The 18,223-nt window shown below is 41.2% G+C and overlaps 1 protein-coding gene across 3 annotated transcripts in view; it reads left to right on the plus strand.

Annotated features, from left to right (window-relative positions):
- Positions 1–18,223, plus strand: part of pcdh11 (protocadherin 11) — a gene marked incomplete at both ends in the record, with an annotated part of 145,804 nt that overhangs the window by 58,624 nt on the left and 68,957 nt on the right. The gene's annotated exons all lie outside the window — the stretch shown is intronic.

The following is an 18,223-nucleotide window of genomic DNA, read 5'->3' on the forward strand; positions in this document are numbered from 1 at the left end:
GTCGAGAAATAACAGAGTTGCATGGGGGAATGCTCTCTCTCTCTCTCTCCACATTGTAATTAGCAGGCAACAGTGCAACACTATCTCTCTCTGTTCCTAGCACAACAGTGCCACTTTTTCCCCTATTGGTACCCTAAACATAGGGAGGGACATTGCTGTTCCTTGGAGTGGCTGCACCACTCAAAAATGGTCACAACACAAGCCACGCTAAATGGATGGCCTCACTCAAAAATAACAACCAAAATACATAAGATGTCTAATATATCACTTTACAATTACAATTTAGGCATTTAGCTTAATCCAGAGAGATTTACAGCATGAACAACACATGGTAACACATGGGCCTGGCCTGCACCATTGCAGATCTGCAGTCTGATGCAATACCACTGTGAACAACCATGTCCAAGTGCAAGTCCAGTTATCATTGATATCGTCTGATTTATTTATTCTATTCAGGTGTTTGAAGCCATGAAAACAAACAATGTACGGTATGCTAGTACAAAAGTGTAGTAGGTCTATTTAGTCTTTGAACACATGAACTCTACATTTTTCTCTCTCTCTGTCTCTCTCTCCCACTCCCACACATTACTTTTTTGGCCCACTTTGTGTGCAACCTTAGCATTACCCATATTTTACTTTAATCTGATTAAGTCAGCCATAGCCTCAGTAGTAGCCTCTTCTTCTTGACCCAAAATAAATATTAAGTTTTGGCAATGGCAGAGTAAACAAAGCTACGAATAACACTTAGTGGAAGAACGTAGGTGAAGCCTGAACACATGAAATTGTGTTTGTGTATATCTGTGTATATCTGTGTGTGCGTGTGTGTGTGTGTGTGTGTGTGTGTGTGTGTGTGTGTGTGTGTGTGTGTGTCCGCCTGAATGAGTGTTCTAGTAGCCTAAAGCTCACCCGTCCTGAACCCACCAGACCGACGAGTGAACTCACAGTACCCATGGGTTAGGAGTCGACCTCTGCATCATTACTGGCATACGTTGTGCACAAATGCCGAAGCATGAAGATATGGTACCATATCTTCATGCTTCGGCATTGTGGACCTCATTGCCCGATAATGGTACTTATAAGTAACGTTACTTAAAGTACCATTATTGGGCAATGAGGTCCCAAATGGCAATGAAAGCACATTGAATCCACATACCATTTAGAAAAATAATACAACACAAGAGCTTATGGATCTAGATTAGGCCGAAGCCTGTTGGGAGCAATGCCCGTTATTGTCACCTCTGGTTATGCAATACCTGTTGTAGCCTCGCTACAACAGCTCGCTGTTGACTGTATGAATCAAAATTTATATTAAAAAAGAATAATAATCATAATTGAAACTATAGTAAAGTAAAGTTCACTCTTATTGCATGGCAATTAAAGAATTCCTCTCCAATCCATTAATACTGGCATCTGCTTGGCATGAGGTGAAAATGACGGATTTATTAGATGCTAATATATCCTGTCTATGTACAGTCCTCACTTCACTCTCTCTGACGGTCTCACGTCTTCACAGTTGACAGACTGATTGAGTCACCCCCACCCCCCAACTCCTACCTCCCAGTCCTTGCTACTTGCAAATGTGATAAAGTGTTATATAGTGAAATTCACACAATTTCAGTTCATTGGCCTCGAAATGTGTCAAAAAGGGCTTGCGTCCTTTTCTGCTTGAGTGGGCGGCACGACCAAGAGTGGACCTGTGGTAAAAGGAAACCGCAAAGAAGAGAAGTGGTCTGACAGCCTGTCATCAAGCAGTCAACACCTAGCCTCACGTTGCTAATGCACAGCTAACTCTCTGAACATGCGGCCAACACCTAGCATCACCTCATGTTGTTAATGCACAGCTAGCTCTCTAAAAAAGTCTTGCCTGCATGGGAACTGCCCATAGATCCGAAGTCCCGTTAGTTGGTTCGTTCTGTAATGGCAGAAGAAAAGGAAATGGGGTGAGAAGCGGAAAGTCACGGCGGGGTTATATGCCCTCGCGCGGGAGCGCGCACAGAGCCCGAGGCCTTAAAGGTACAGGCCTCGTGAGTGTATGGGAATGTTTTTCTGTAAATGTTCTCACATGCGTGTCTAGAAGCAAATGTTGAAGGTCAAATAACCTTAAGATTTAGGGTGCTGCTGCACAATCACTCTCTGCTCTCCGGGCCATTTCGTCCCCATCTCTCTCTCTCTTTCTGTAGCTCTTTTTAAACAGCTGATCAGGCTGATGTAACGGGGAACACCATGGATTTCTGGGTGGTGGTGTTCACGTTTTAGCTGTTAGTAGCAGAACATAATCTCCCTCTCGTCAGCTCACATTAGTCTCCGCTTTCCGCACCGAACCAATATGCACGGAGAATGCAATGGGCCAGCCGGGGTAATTTGGTATGTCAGTCAGTGCAGGAGGCTGGCAAAATGAGTAAATGGCTGCATGGATATGATTCACATGAAAAGAATATTCGGATTGTAATGGCTCTCAGAATAGGATACCCCCCACTACGAACACACACACACACACACACACACACACACACACACACACACACACACACACACACACACACACACACACACACACACACACACACACACACACACACACACACACACACACACACACACACACACACACACACACACACACACACACACACACCTTCATCTGCATTGTATGCATTCTGGGGATAGATAGGGCAACGAACAGAGGGCTTTTAAACTGACTGCTCCCTGATTATATTAAGAGTGTGAGAATGAGAGCGAGTGAGCAAGCGAGAGAGCGAGGAAAGAGAGCAGTGAGGTAGTAGATGGGTTTCCAAAGCACTAAATACACATAATTGCTTCTTGACACATTGGCCAAATTCTGCAGTGCCAGGATCTGAACGAAGATGATTAACGGCTGTCCGAGTGGGTGGCACCACAGGTCGTTCGGGTCTTTTGGTTTCCATAGCGATCCTATAGTCCAAAGGCCATACATTGAATTGTGAATATCCCAGAGGTCTGCATACTGTTAGGCTACAATTAGAACTGGCATCGAATGCATTATATCCACTGAATGTCATTCTCGTATTCATCTACGAAGCAGTTATGTGCCCCTCTATTTTTCTGAAAGCGTTTACTCTGGCTGGCAAGAAGATAAAGAAAGAAACTCTTGCATTCTGTGAATAATTGAGGAGTGGGCTCTGAGCATTGGTGCAGTGAGGAGGTCAGGGTAAAAGGGCAGGTTAAGATATACTTCTGACAGTAAGCTCCAGGAGGAATACATTGTGCCAATTTTTCATGAGTTTTTGTTTGGAGGCTTTGGCACAAGTAAGTTCCTCATCATACTGTAGCAGAACAGGATTGAAATATGTGAATAGCAAAGAAAATACAGCATCTTAGTATATTATCTTATTATATATTATTACTAATATAGGTTGTGTACAGAAACACACTTAGTATAGTAGTATAAATCTATCTACGGAGCTCCAGACAGCGCCAAATCAACCCCTCCGAGGGCCCTGGCGCTACACCAAATCAAAAGGCCCCATGCATGTGGTTCGTGTGTGCGTAACACAATCAAGAATGACACTTTTTGCATTTGCACGCCCAGTGAATGAACGTGCACGCGTTCAGCGCGCCGCCAGCACTATCGCCGCTGCTCCCATAGAGTTATAAGGCTGCTCCCATAGAGTTATAAGGCTGCTCCCATAGAGTTATAAGGCTGCTCCCATAGAGTTATAAGGCTGCTCCCATAGAGTTATAAGGCTGCTCCCAAACGCTGGATTTGAGTCGCGCCCAACCGATTAAGAAACTGTTGGACGACCAAAAACACTAGCTGGGGTTCCTGTGTTGCGTTATATTGAAATCGGTGACCTATGAATACAGTTTTGACGGAAGCAACAGCTGCACCTATTTGAAATAGTCTCGCACAGGGCCCTGCAATGTTGATGGTTTAATGTTTTCTCACACCATCAGCAATAAGCTTGTATTCAGATTATCGTATTGCAGAGCACTGGCCCAAACCCAAAATGTTCAATACCACATTACATCTGTCCCGTTATCTGTAGATATCTGCAAAACAATTCCTTAACGGATCTGACCAGTTAAAGCCTGTGATCTGGGTATCGAACCAGGAACATCAAAACTTGCTCTTCTAACCATTAGGCCACCATTAGGCCACCACTGCCCCTGTGTTTACCTGTAAAAGTAACTTCTAGACTTCTAAATGACAACACACTGTAATAAGTTACTCTTTCTTGTGTTATTGTTGTTTTCTGCGTAATGCAGGATAGGTTGTTCATTATTGTTTGATGGTGCTTCTTGTTATTTCATACCTTTGTATTGCTGCATCCATGATCCAACAGTACTTTCCTTACTCTGTATCTGTAACTTTGCAACTCTAACTGCTGTATTGCCTCTTGGCGAATGATATTCCCTGTGGGATCAAAGTTATCTATCCATGATGGAAATAGTTTTTGTCCATTAGTATACTTATGGCAACTCTTCTGCCATTGGAGGGAAATAGAGCACACAGACAGACATACTTGAGAGATATGAACACTGTTTTTTGTTTCATTGCTGCCGATCCATTTTCTCTCTTGACAGCATGATTGATTATAAAGAAGTCTAAGCACGTGGATACCTTAATATTTTTAGAATGTCGGTTACCGAGGCAAAAGCTAAACTAATTTCATTGCGGTGGATAATGTAGTTATCATGACAATAGAGCCGGCAATGACATAAAAGTTCAACTCTCAGCACATCACAATGGCGGTCAGTCATTTTACGCATACTGTAGTAGCCTCTTTCAAATGTGTGGTACCAGCTGGACTCAATTCTACTAAACTGAACTACATCCTGGTACCAGGTATGTCATTTTCCACTGCTTCTCAATGCTGCTAGTCATTATAGCAACACAACACATGGTTCTGCTGAGAAGAGCAATAAACAACAATTTCGACTTGTCTGGTAAAAACATTTTTGGTGAGGAACAGGCCATAATATGCAGTTGCTCATATTGATTCATTTCACATTTATAACAGCTAGTTTAAAGGTTTGTCACGACTCACCAGTGTTTAGTGTACTAGACTAGTACAATCAGTAGAGTTTCACATCAACGTTTAGTAACGACTCAGCTCAATGGAGGTGATACATAAAGAAGACCACGTAACAGGTACCTGGTACTACTTTAGCTTGATGATAAATCAAAAAAGGCAAGCGGTGTCGAGCCAGGAGTACCATGCAGTGGAAAAGCTCAATAAAAGTCTTTGCGACCAGCAATCAAACTTGATCGCCGGTCACTGATCACAACACTAAATCGCCAGACTATAAAAAGCCCTTTCTGTCGGGCGAAATAATATTGTCCACTGTCTCTGGTTTAATTTGACTTCTCCTCTGTTGAACAACAAATCCAGCAATAGAGAAAGAAGTCACTCTCACTGGCAGTATAGCTACTTGATCCTGGAATGGATCATTTGTATTTCACCCACACACCCGACCGGCTCACATTTTATTTTGGACCATACATACCCGCACACATGGTTGTATGGTCCCATGGTGCCCTGTCTGTAACTGACCCTGTTAAGTAGGCTATGGGCACTGACCTCTACATTGTTGTTGTTGTTATTATGAGAGAGAGAGAGAGAGAGAGAGAGAGAGAGATCAGAGAGACAGAGTGAGAGAGAGTACTCTATGTGTAAATATGTGCATTGTGCATGATTGCTTATGTGTGTGTGTATGAGAGCACTTCAACCTATTTAGGTGACAGATGGAGAGGGTGAGTGTTGGGGGTGGGGTTCAAGCACCTCTGCCAGTACGGGGTCCTGCTGCACTCTGTTCCTGCCAGCTCTCTGAAATTACTACAGCAAACTAACGCCCTATGACTCCATGATGTCATTTCACAGCTTTTGTTTTCCACATTGAAAATGAAAAACATTTTCTCCGACAACTTTGGTTGTAAAGGGTCAAGTGATGAAAATGCTGAACAAATCCCCCCTCCCCCCCTTTCTTGCTTTCCTCTAAGTCTAAACACTATTATGCAAACAAACAGACTGATAAAACAGTTGATGGGGGATCTTGTGTACAACTCTTGCCAGCCAGCATATTCGTATGGAATGGCCGCTTGTGAATATCATCTTAATGAAGTTTCATCCTGTATAATAAAAGACAACCCCTCCGGCACCTAAGCAAGAGGCCAGTCAGTCACACAGGAATTAAGGTTATTTAGAGAATATGAGTAGTTACTGAGGCATCTTCCAACCAAATGCAAACACAAACAAGCCATTCACTCACTTGCAAGCATACAGTACACACAGTCGCACGCACAGTTGCACGCACACAGTTGCACACACACACACACACACACACACAGTCACACACAGTCACACACAGTCACACACACACACACACACACACACACACACACACACACACACACACACACACACACACACACACACACACACACACACACAATTCAGTGGAGGTAAATTTGATCGTGGAAGACAACCCAGGGTTCCATCAGTGCGCCCGAGGTTGCGTAATGTTGTGACTAAAAAGAAAAAAAAAGAAAAGAGACAAACTGAAAGGTCATTTATGACCTCTGGGTTTGGTCCTGTGCAGCATCTGTCACTAGCAAGCACAGCATGTCAATGTCAAAAGGCAAAAGGTATATGCAGAGCCTACCAGGCCATAAAGGCCGTACGGGCGTATACGCACTAATCGAAGAAAAGAGAGAGAGAGAGAGAGAGAGAGAGAGAGAGAGATATTTAACATTGCAAATAGGCCTATGTTGAAATTGTAACCTATATTTTAAATTAAGGTGTAAGTCATCCGGGCCTTAAATCACATTTATTTGCATCTATATTGGTTACCATTCAGTGCATCATCATATTGCAACATAGAATCATGTTATCCTCTCTGCTTTATGAGGCTGAGGCAATGCTAGTCGAGGGCTGAGAAGAGACCATTTTAAGCAAAGATGTCACCTCCCCAGTTATCACGGTTTCCATAACAAAGGTTAATGGCAAAAATATGATTGTTGCTCCCCTCTATGTGCTGAATTTCAATGAGCCCACTGTAGTGAGTATGGGACAGATATGAACACAGATGGATTCGGTTCATAATCAAATGGCTCCATACGTGCATGGTACCCCCCCCCCCCCCCCCCCCCCTTGTTCTCACTGACACTGCTTGGCTTGCTGTGAACAAGACTAGCTTCCACATGGGAGGGTGGAGTTTAAGTTCTCCCCAACAGACTTTCTCTGCATGGCTAAGCAGAGGTATTTACGACATGCACTGGGCATCTCTCAGATCTCTCAATACAATTTGAGCCTACACATTATGACAATACAATTTGAATAAAACTGTTCACGTATTATGCCTATGAACCACGAATATATATATATTTGTATGCTATTGGGGCTCAACCATATATATTGTGTTGAATTAATGTGATGTGTGTCCGTAAATAATTATATTCTGTGGGACGTAGGAGGGGCCCGGACAGAAGTCAGCCCACAGAGTCCTTCCACACGCCAGAATAGTACCTCCCAGTCCCGGCAGAGTAGTTCAGGAGGAACGGATTGTGTGGCCCTGGTTTTTCCCTAATGGGACTGATCGAGCGTAGCTACGGTGGGACGTAAGTCGGGACTTGATCACCCCGGCTGGGTCACCTGAGTGAGGGGTATGATGTTGGGAGACCCGAAACCCTGATGAATCGTGTGGTTTTAGTTTTTTATATAGTTTCAATGTGACGGATGATATAGGTTCTTATGGTCCTATAGATGACTATTTATATGCATTTGTTGCTTTGTGTTTGCTTTCTGTAAATCGCTCTGGATTAAGAGCGTCTGCTAAATGCCTAAATTGTAAATTGTAAAGTAAAACTAGTTCCAGGATGCATTTTGTCTCTATAACTCTCTCTCTCTCTGTCATATTCCCCACCCTACATGATCCAAACTAAACCAATCAGGGATTTGAGTGCCACACATCCAATCAATTACTACCCAAATCACTGTAGACCCCTTTGATATAGAATCATTTGTCAAGTCACTGCAGATGGTGGAGGGCTGGTGCCCCTGTGTCAGAGGCCGTATCCATGTGGAAATCTCTGGTGCAGGGTGCACTCTCCCCACACTTCCCAACCCATTAATGATAAGTCATTGTGTGCTTCAGGATTGCAGTGGAGCAGCCCGATCCCTGAGATGGCTAATGTATTACCCTTTTAGCCTGAGCTGTGGCTAATACCTAGGCCTGTAATCCAGCAGAATGAGTGGAACCTTCTTTAAGGGGAGCATGGTGGGAGTTGCATGGGTCCTAGCTGCTTTAGGGTATATTCACACTGTAGGAGCTAAATAAAACCTGTAGAAATGTGTAGTCAAGTGATCACTACAGAGGACCACACCACCAGCCTATACCACATTAGGCCTACCAGGGGGGGTCGATACAAACATCAAAGCACGCAGGCAGATCTAATGACAAAAACAAGGTCATTTGTTCTTTAAGTAATTACATGTAGCTTAATTTGTATCACATTATCTAGTCTAAAGTCTAGACTGTCTTTAGGGGCAAAACATTGTGTAATAAAATACAAAGATAAATATAGACATTAATCAGTGATTCAGGGTTTCAAGCCAACACATTTATATTTTGGGGACATGTTTCAGCAGCTTAATTATTAACATATCCACCTAGTTTGGTGATAAACTTGGATACTGTCACTGAAATTGTGCCAAATTTGTGACGGGCCCATCCACGATTAGAACTGATACCAATTCCCTATTGTTTCATTTCTAAATAATTTTACATATGTAGCAGTGGCTCAGAGCCTCAGCCTGATTGCCTCAAAAGTCTAATATCTCCCATAGTCCATAGGGATATCCCTTTGGTCTAGTGGTTAAGATGTTGGACTTTCAGGCCTGAGTTTGAATCCTGGGTGTTACACATACATACTGTATGGTTCAACAGTGTTCAATTTATGAAACATACAGTATCTTCTGCATTTTGTAATGATTGGACACACGCTATTTTATTTTTGTTTTGTGATATGTCACACCCATTTGTAGTACCTCTTCTCTTCTTTATTTTTATTTTTTTTAAGATATCTTTTTTGGTTTTATTGGTTTTTTGAAGGGACAGACAGTAGGCTGACAGGAAACAGGAGAGAGTTGGGGGAAGACATGCAGTAAAGGCCGTGTCGGGCTTGGGAGTCGAACCCACGGCACACTGCGACTGTATTACCAGTCGGGTGCCCAGACGTTTACGCCACCGCCAGGGCTGTAGTACCTCTTCGATTTGATTTAATCTTAGAGGGTACTGTATCGTTCAGATACTTAATGGGTCAATACCTTCAAAACTAAAATAAGACATGAACCTTGAGGCAAGAATTTTTTATTTCCTTCATGAGTGTTACCAATAATGCTAATTAAGGCTCAATTCCATGTAGTGTAGCAGAGTCTTTCCAGTGAGCCAAGTGAGCCAGCTATGCACGATAGCAGCAGCACCGTGACTCTGTTTGACCAGAATGGAACACAACCTGAATTACCGTAGCATCATTGGTAACACTTGTGAAGGAAGTAAGAAGTGGCCCAATTTCTCACCAATATGCTGTGTGCATAGAGCCTATTCAGACCGCTGTGACTGGTTTCTGCACAACGCATTGCAAATGGTGTTGTCCCGTTGTAAATCACTGATTTGTCATGTGGACTGGCCTTTAAAGTACCTTGGCACAGCACCAGAACTTGTATTCAGCATATTTTCCAGGAGGAAAGGGGATAGCCTGCAGTAATTTCAATACGCTTCCACTTTGACACATTTTCCTTTGTGTTTTTGCTAGGTGTACTATACAGTATACTAGGTGTATATATGGAATATTTAATGACCAATATAACGTTTAAAGAAGCCGCATTTCTTTGTCAGTGGTGCTGTATAAACATTATATTGGATGGTCAAACAAACAATGTCCTTGCGTGATGGCACAGCCCTACTGTAACTTGAATGCAACAAAAAGAAAAAATAAGACAAAGTAATTAATAAATAAAATCTCAAAAACCCTTAATTTATTGATAAGGCATTAATCATAAAAAGCCTAAGATCTTTGCCTGTGGTCTAAAAAGAGCCTATTTTTAATGATATTATTCATGAGCAAAGTATTATTCAATGCCTTCATGATTCAATGATACTGTATATCCTGGCCTCTTTTTTCTTTTTCTCTCTACCATTATAAATCAGTATGTTGCCATGGGATGACATGGATGCCAGAATCAGAAGAAGATGACTTCTCTGTAGTGTTTCTTCTTTTAAAATAATTCTTTAGATCAACACAGCACAACTCTGTTGCTGGCAGACCTTCCAAATAAGACATTAAGATTATAAAAATAATTGGACACTGTCTTAAAGGACGGTCACAGGATGGTCACCCTTTATGAACTCATTCTGCAATGGAGACAACAGACACTAACAATATGCATTTTCACAGCAATCAACACATATCAGTGTCAAAGCAACATCAGTCAATATCCTCATGGGCTGTCATGTCTTATTTCCTGATCTTGGATTGTGTGTTTTATATCCCGTACAAGCAACACATTCATCTTAGGTGGTAATCATGCAGCTTGGCTAATGTGTATTAACATGTCGATTATTCTCCAGGAAGTCGTCACATCTCAGCATAAAAGTCTGTCTTTGACAAAAGTTCCTAAATGTATGCACATACTGTCGGTAAATTTAGCCAAACATCTGTGATGCTTTGTCAAGAGCATGTGCAGCTATATGTCATATGCTGTCAAAGTGTGTCTCATTATCTTTGGTTGATATTCCTGTTTATCCAATATACTGTAGTTTGTGTTTTATCTGTGAATAACTAAACAGGCAAGTGTCACCAGTGTTATTTTATGTCTTTGATATGTCTCTTAAAGAAGAAGAGAGAGAGAAAGGGAAATTACAAATCGCTTTAATTTGAAAATTATGAAGACATTGGGAACTTGTATAGGCCTATTTCACATTGGCACATTGTGAAATATACCAAGGGAATTTAGAGTCAGCATGCTGAAAAGAATCATAGCTACAGTGTAGGAAGGGAAAACAAAACCATAACCAGCAGATGACCTTCCAGATGCAATATTGCCTTTATTTGTCATTATTACCGCCCGCGTTTGCTGTGAGTGGGAGGAATATATCAATTTGACAAAGATGGCCTCTGACTAAATGTTAAGGAGCCCCCATCACAAGACACATCCCTACTGTTCTGAGTGGGCAGATTGTGGCGGTGTTTTACTACTTATGGATATTCAATGGGGAAAGCACGGAACGGGGCTTGCTATAATAAGGAATTTACCAGTGCAGAGTAGCACTGTGCACTGTGAGAACATATGTTAATATATTTGGCCGTGACCGGAGAAACAGCACGAGGGTTGGAAGAAGAAATGCATGCGTTTGTTGTCCTGAGAGCTCACATTTGCCGTACACAAAAATATCCAACATGACGGATGCTTAGTTGTGTGATGAGGGGGAAAGAGAAGTGAGAGGAGAAGTTTGTTTTCGGGGACGGTGATGGACCACACTTGGGTGGGGCAGGCTAGGAGAGCGAGAGTTCCTCACTGCATGGCTTCGGAATTACATCAAAGCCACACTTTTTTAAACTGACTGAGCTGTCGAGAAAACTGACATTGACATATGTGGGTACGGTATGCATGCGGCAGATGGGGATACGACAGCGAGTTTTGTCTCTGTGCTTCATCAATGATTTAACAGCGCTGCACCCCTGTGTTGCGTTTGCACGCATGATTTGGTTGTGTATATGCATTCTTAAGACCTGACAGTAGCATGTTGGTTAACAAGCTGCCCCAGTTGAATAAACAAATAACAGTTTGTGCTATGGGTATGTTATCATACACTATCACATAATTATAGAAAATGAACTAAACTATTTCCTTGCAGGCCTTTTGCATTCATATGGATTAGCTTACCTGAAAAATATGCATGAAGTCTGCATTGATAACTTGATAACTGGTGGAGCAGGTGCTATCTCTTCTGGAATATTGAATATGTTGACTGTTAATATTTTATTGGTGGAGGATGTATCATGGAACAATTTGTACTTCCCTTCCTGTACTGTATATACCGTCTCTCTTATAGCTGGCCTTCTTGAAAAATCAGGTCTATTGGCTTTTTTTTATAGTGTCTATTACTTTACTTTCATTGCCATTTCATTGTGGGAAATAAACACATGACCTTGGTTGGGCAGTGTGCTTTTATGACCTGCACATATCTGCTAGTTCCCTCAAGGTAGAGAGCAAATGAGTAGATTGAGAGAAAATGCTGCACAAAATGGTTCTCATTTGTAACATTAAAAGCCTTCTGACATCGACACTATTGTCTCTTACTACCAACATCTCACTTAAACATTCCTTATGATGTGTAAGGACTAAGAAGAACGGATGATTTAGGGAATGCTAATGAGCCTGACTAGCCCCCAGACATTTTAGTTATAAGTACTTTGATTGTGAGGTACTTTACTAGTTTGGTGTGAGAAATGTGGGAGTTTTCAAAATCTCAAAGGTACCATCTTTGTGAAAACAATTCCACTACATACACAGAATAGAAGTATTTGAAGCAATAGAACTCTATGGATGGTTGTGTCTGTCTGTGTGATTGTTGGTCAATCGCTTGGTCCGTCCTCAGAGAATGATTCCTATTGACTTTGATGACCCCACAGTTGCACACACATATCTCAATATCTAATGGGAGTGTATTCATGCTCCCAGGAGGATGAACCTTAAACATTTGGGTGACAAATGACCCTAACTCTAGTATCATCCTCAGGCGAAAATGTCCCATTTGCCAACACTATAGTGTACATAAAAATCTAATAGGGATATTGAAGTGATATTGGTGACTATTGCCTTTCCTAGAGCGCCACACATAGGCCAAAGTTAAACATTTTGCCAGCTGCTTGAAAAGCGTCTGGACAACATGTTGATCTACCTCTACTAGCGACCATAGTCGAGACTTTTTCATGATTGGCTGCCTCTTGGCTGCCGCTAAGCCAATGGCAGACGTGAAGCCGTGAGATCAGGCGCTAGAGGCTACGGCACACAATCTGATTATAGATGTTCATAAACGAGAGCTTGCTGCAGCTGGAAATTATGACTGAGTCATTCTTGTTTTCTACAATTACTTACTTTTACTTTCTTACTTAGTTCATTAAAATGTGTATACGCTGTGAGAGTGGTTTAAAAGACCTGCCTAAATTGTGCAAGAATAGTATCTAACGTGGCATTTAGAATCTTTAATCTTCAACTCAACTCCAACTTCATTGTCACATCAAAGGTTTATAGGTGTAAGCTTAATCTGGACGAGATCATTATAATGTGTTTTTCAACCACATCAGAATGTCATATACAGTACCTGTCCACCTTGAGTGTTATGTTGAATTTGGATGGATTTCCACTGCAAGCATTGTGCACACGTTGGAAACCCGACCCACCAGGGTCGGGGTGGCCATAGTCTTAGGGAGGAGGTTTGCCTCCCGACCCAGTCTACGTGTATGTGTCGCTGTTTGGGCTCAAGTGTCCATGATCAAGACCCTTGACCCCAAACAACTCATCAAGTCCATGTGAGCAGCCAGCAACTGGGTGAAACTGAAACTGAACGTTCCCCACCGGAACAACAAAGGTCTCCCCTTCCACCTTACAGTATATAGAAGCACACCGTAATCCGAAACTGGTAATAATAAGCTCTATAAATAGTAAGGAAATATCTATGCTGCACTGCCCTGGTCATTAGACCGGCTCATGTCGGGTCTAAGGCTACATTTTCACGGCAACGATCAGAATAGAAAACAAGTGCTCACTTATTATTCTGCATCTACACGGACACGCAACAGTGCCAGATAAAGTGTATTATTATTATAATTTTTTCTTTCCTTTGAATGAGGGGGTGGGAAGGGTCTGTGTGTATATGTGTATGTGATGTGAATGTTTGTAAAGTATGTCTTGTCTTTAAACCTGAAAATGTATAAATAAAATTGTAAAAAGAACAGTGCCAGATAGACCAGTGTGTAGAACCACAGCCGCCGTGAGCCATGACGTGACACGTTTACATGGAGACGGGAGGTCTTCAGAGCCTTTCAGAGATTTCCACTCTGGAAGGATGTTTCGCTCAAACACCATTGCCGTTTAGACGGAAGGCACATCTGTTTTTTTTTGTTTTTTAAATCGTTTTTTTCCTTTGTCTGTTTTTCTTAATGACCAGATCTATACAATGTACAGTGTTTTGTCCCAAATGGGCTTCTGTAAAAACCTATGACCCAGCACGCATGCTCTGAGATACAGTGCGTTCTAGATGGATTTATTTTTTTACCATTGGATTGCTGTCCAGAGGAAACATCATAACTACATTTTTGAGGTTTTTGATTTTTTTCCATAAATCAGTGCTATTGAACACTCTTTACGTCTGTGTGTTGTTTAGAAAATATTGAACCAATGGAAAGTAGTAAAAAAGGCATTGGACAAAACCTCTTAAATCCATTGGACCCTCAAACTGTCTGCTAAAACGTATAACTCCACCACCTCTCTCCTTCTCATGCATGTAATTAACAATATCTAATGTCACAACACCAACTTTGATGAGGCAGTATTGCATCGTTTAAAAAATATAAGGTTTTAATCATTTCCTTAAAAAAATATATTTTTCATTTCCTGAAAAATGAACATTTTGGAGTTATGAGGTTTCCTCCGGACAGCAGAGATATAATAACATCAGATTGCAGTAAGAAAAGCGCGAGTCCAGAATTCTCCATTAAGACCACCATGGGCACACAGATACCACATTTGGTAATTATACAACTCAAATGACAACTGCTTCGGTTGAAAATTAGCACTGACAATTTCAACAAACTCTATGTGGTGGATTTAATAAGTGCCCTATCTTGTGGTGCAAGATAGGGCACTTATTAGTCTTGTATCATGGTAAAAGTTGTTCCTAAGCTACAGGGTACTATGACTGGAATAGCAACACTTACAAAGGTTATCTTTTTTAAGTGAAGTCTGTGAGCAGCTCAGCAGAGAGATGGTTAGTATTTTTAGAGACATTAATTCAGTATTATTATCACATCTAAAATTGGTAATGAGAGAACAGTCACTTTGGAGCGCTAATGCTTCACAGCAGTTCTGCAAAGTCCTTGTGAGCACGTGAGCATTATGTGAAGTGACAATCCATGGTGCCATGTGGTTGACAGTGACTGTAGTTTGACACATAATGAGAGAAATGCTGAATGACATTAGACTCAACCATATGGCTGCCAACTGTGTGTTTAAAGTCAAGAATGCAACCTACAGCGTTCAGGAGCTCATATTCAGTGAATGCACGGGAATCATTCATCAATGTCATCATTGTGTGTCTTGTTTGCCAGTGGGTGACAGTGATAAGTGATTCTGTTTTTTTGTTTTAACATTGGGGCCTTAGCTTACTACAGTGTGCTGCTGCTCGTAGCAATCTGTGGACAATGCCTCTGCCATTCTCAATTAAACAAACTGTCACTGCTTTCAATGGCAGGAGAGATCAAATGCATTAACAATTCATACAGTATATGTCACTATATTAAATCTTGATGCAACCAAACACCAAAAGGTTTGACACCACAGTGGGATTTACCCTCTCCACTCTCCTTTCCACTACCTTTCCCCGCACTGACATATTTACAATACCGTTAAAAGGCTGTGCTTCAGTCAATGACCTCCGGCTGAAATATTCTTCCCCTTCCTTGGGTTTTTAGTGCAGACGCCGTGACATCTTGGATTTGCATAGTAGTAGAGATCAATGTAGCTTTCGGAGCCTGGTGTGACACTTATTCAAAACAGCTCTCTCTTTTCTTCCCTAGTGTAGTCTCGAGCAAAGGGGGGCGATCAGGCAGTGACTGATGTGGGTTAGGGAAAGGAAGACAAAAAAACAAAACACCAGACACTTCCTACTTAGCTGTTCTACCGCAAACTGCATTTCTATGGACAGAAAACTTCATATTTCATCTTTTTATGTTGTTTAGCCCCTCAGAAAATGAATGCCCTATTGTATAGTTGTATAGTAATTGCAGTTCATCGTACAACGGTGTCATTCATGAATGCACCTTTACTATTTATTTGAAATGAGCAAAAATAGCTGATCTACAAAGATGTCGACCATAATGGTTGACATGCCCAAAATAGTGACGCCAAGTTCAAGTCTGTGGAATTTATGAATGTTGAACCAATGAAAAGTGATGTGACTAAATACATTGCACAGCTATTTCTTTAATTTTCTATAAAGTAACGGTTATACATAGATTCTGATCTACAGTGATAATATGGGCACTTATTATCATGCTTCATTATGATTAGTCAATGGCAGAATTCAGCTGTGTGTTATTTCTTGATAATGCTCAGCTCTATAACAGACCACAGTCTAATGAAAGCCTCAGAGCACCTGCTGTGCTGCATGCATTTTATGCTGTATCCAACATGACAGCCATGTAAACATACACACCATGTCATTTACAACTAAACATTGCTCTCAAGAATGTTTTGGAAAACATTTGAAGCAAGAAATAGACGATGCAGTAACCGAAAATGTATTCTATTTGATCAACTCACTTCCTTGTTTTCCGAGGCGACTGTGCTGCAGCTGGGCAGACGGCAAGCACGACACTTATGGAATAGTTTCAAATCATCACCCCAAACAAGTTTTGATTAAAGTTTTAGAGTTTTTTAGTTTTGATTAAACACCTCGACTTTGCCTCGTGTTTAAACATCCTGTCGGTCATTCTTTTTCAACAACTACCGCCACATCATACATTATCCCTTTGTACCTACACTACCTGCAACCCACATGACTTCAGTTCTATTTCTGAGTTATTTATATGTGATGCACTGTGTGCACACAGTTTGATGTCAGTGAAGACTGAAGAGGTGAATGTAAGGCAAAAGAACACATCTTTTCCAACATCTTCACCTAGTTCACTTGAGCGGCACAAAAGATGATTAACAAGTTAGATGCCCCCACATTATGAGGCATGTCCTTCAAGTCCCGCCTGACTCCAAGGGACAGCTTGGTAAAACTCACTTTAAATTTGGTTGAAAGTGTGTCTAATTGAATTTTGATACATAATTAAATCAAGCAATAAATCAGACCAGATCCCACTGCAACCGACAATTCAACACTCCTGAGCACCACAGGCTAATTATGATGAAGTTATTATCTCACCGAAGGGAGCACTCTGAAAGGCTCCTTCTGAAACACAGAATATTTTCAGCTAGAATGTGCTCAACCTTGAGGGAAGGAGACATGCCCCATGTGTCTACTGTATGATATCTTACAAACAGCTGATTCAGGTTCAGCTATTATTAAGGCATCCGTGTTTGCGAAGTTGTCACATTTTACAACAGGTGATTCAATCACAGCAGACACAGCAGATAAATTATGAATATTAGTTTGTGTTAAGTGCATAAACTTAAATCTATTTTGCTAGAAATTATGTGATGTGTTATATAGTACAGCAGTTATAGCTGGCACTAATCTGTCGATAATCCCTCAATGTGTAGGCAGTCGCTACATAGATTTGACATGGATTTAGAGCACCATCTTCATCTGGTTCCTACAGTAGTCTCTTATGACTAATCAATCATGTTTGCTGTGATTTAGATGCCATGCACCAGTGCATGCATTTGTGTTACAAAAGGTATTTGTAATTATAACTTTGCTGCGATGTATAATTTCATACACTTTAACATAAAACATTGTTTTAACTAATCTAGGTGATTACAATATAACTAGCACGTACGTATGCAGTGGTTGAAGGTGTTATCCTTTCTCTTCCATTGAGACATTTTGACCGTAGCATCAGTAGGACACTGACTGGTTGACAATGTCAATAATCTTTTTTGAAGCAGATGGTAAACTGGATTTGACACTATATGCTTCACCAGGAGTATCCACACATCGTTGCAATTATCTCTCTCTGTTGGGAGAGACATAATACTTAGGGATTGCAGCTTTAAACACATTTTGAAAAGAAGATGCATTAAAAGGAAGAAGCACTAGCAATTTGAGACAAAAAAGAAGAGGTAACTGATGTCTGTCACATCATGTCCCATGGACATAAATAGGCCTGCACAAATTTAACTGCAATTTAATGTTCAGATAACTTCAAGCCTGGCCTTTACTATTTTAACAAATACATGAAGCTGAGGAAAAAAGAAAAAATGAGAAGAAGAAGGGAAAAAAAAACATAACT

The sequence above is a fragment of the Protomyctophum bolini genome, assembly GCF_963924005.1.
Source record: "Protomyctophum bolini genome assembly, chromosome: 10".
NCBI lineage: Eukaryota > Metazoa > Chordata > Actinopteri > Myctophiformes > Myctophidae > Protomyctophum > Protomyctophum bolini.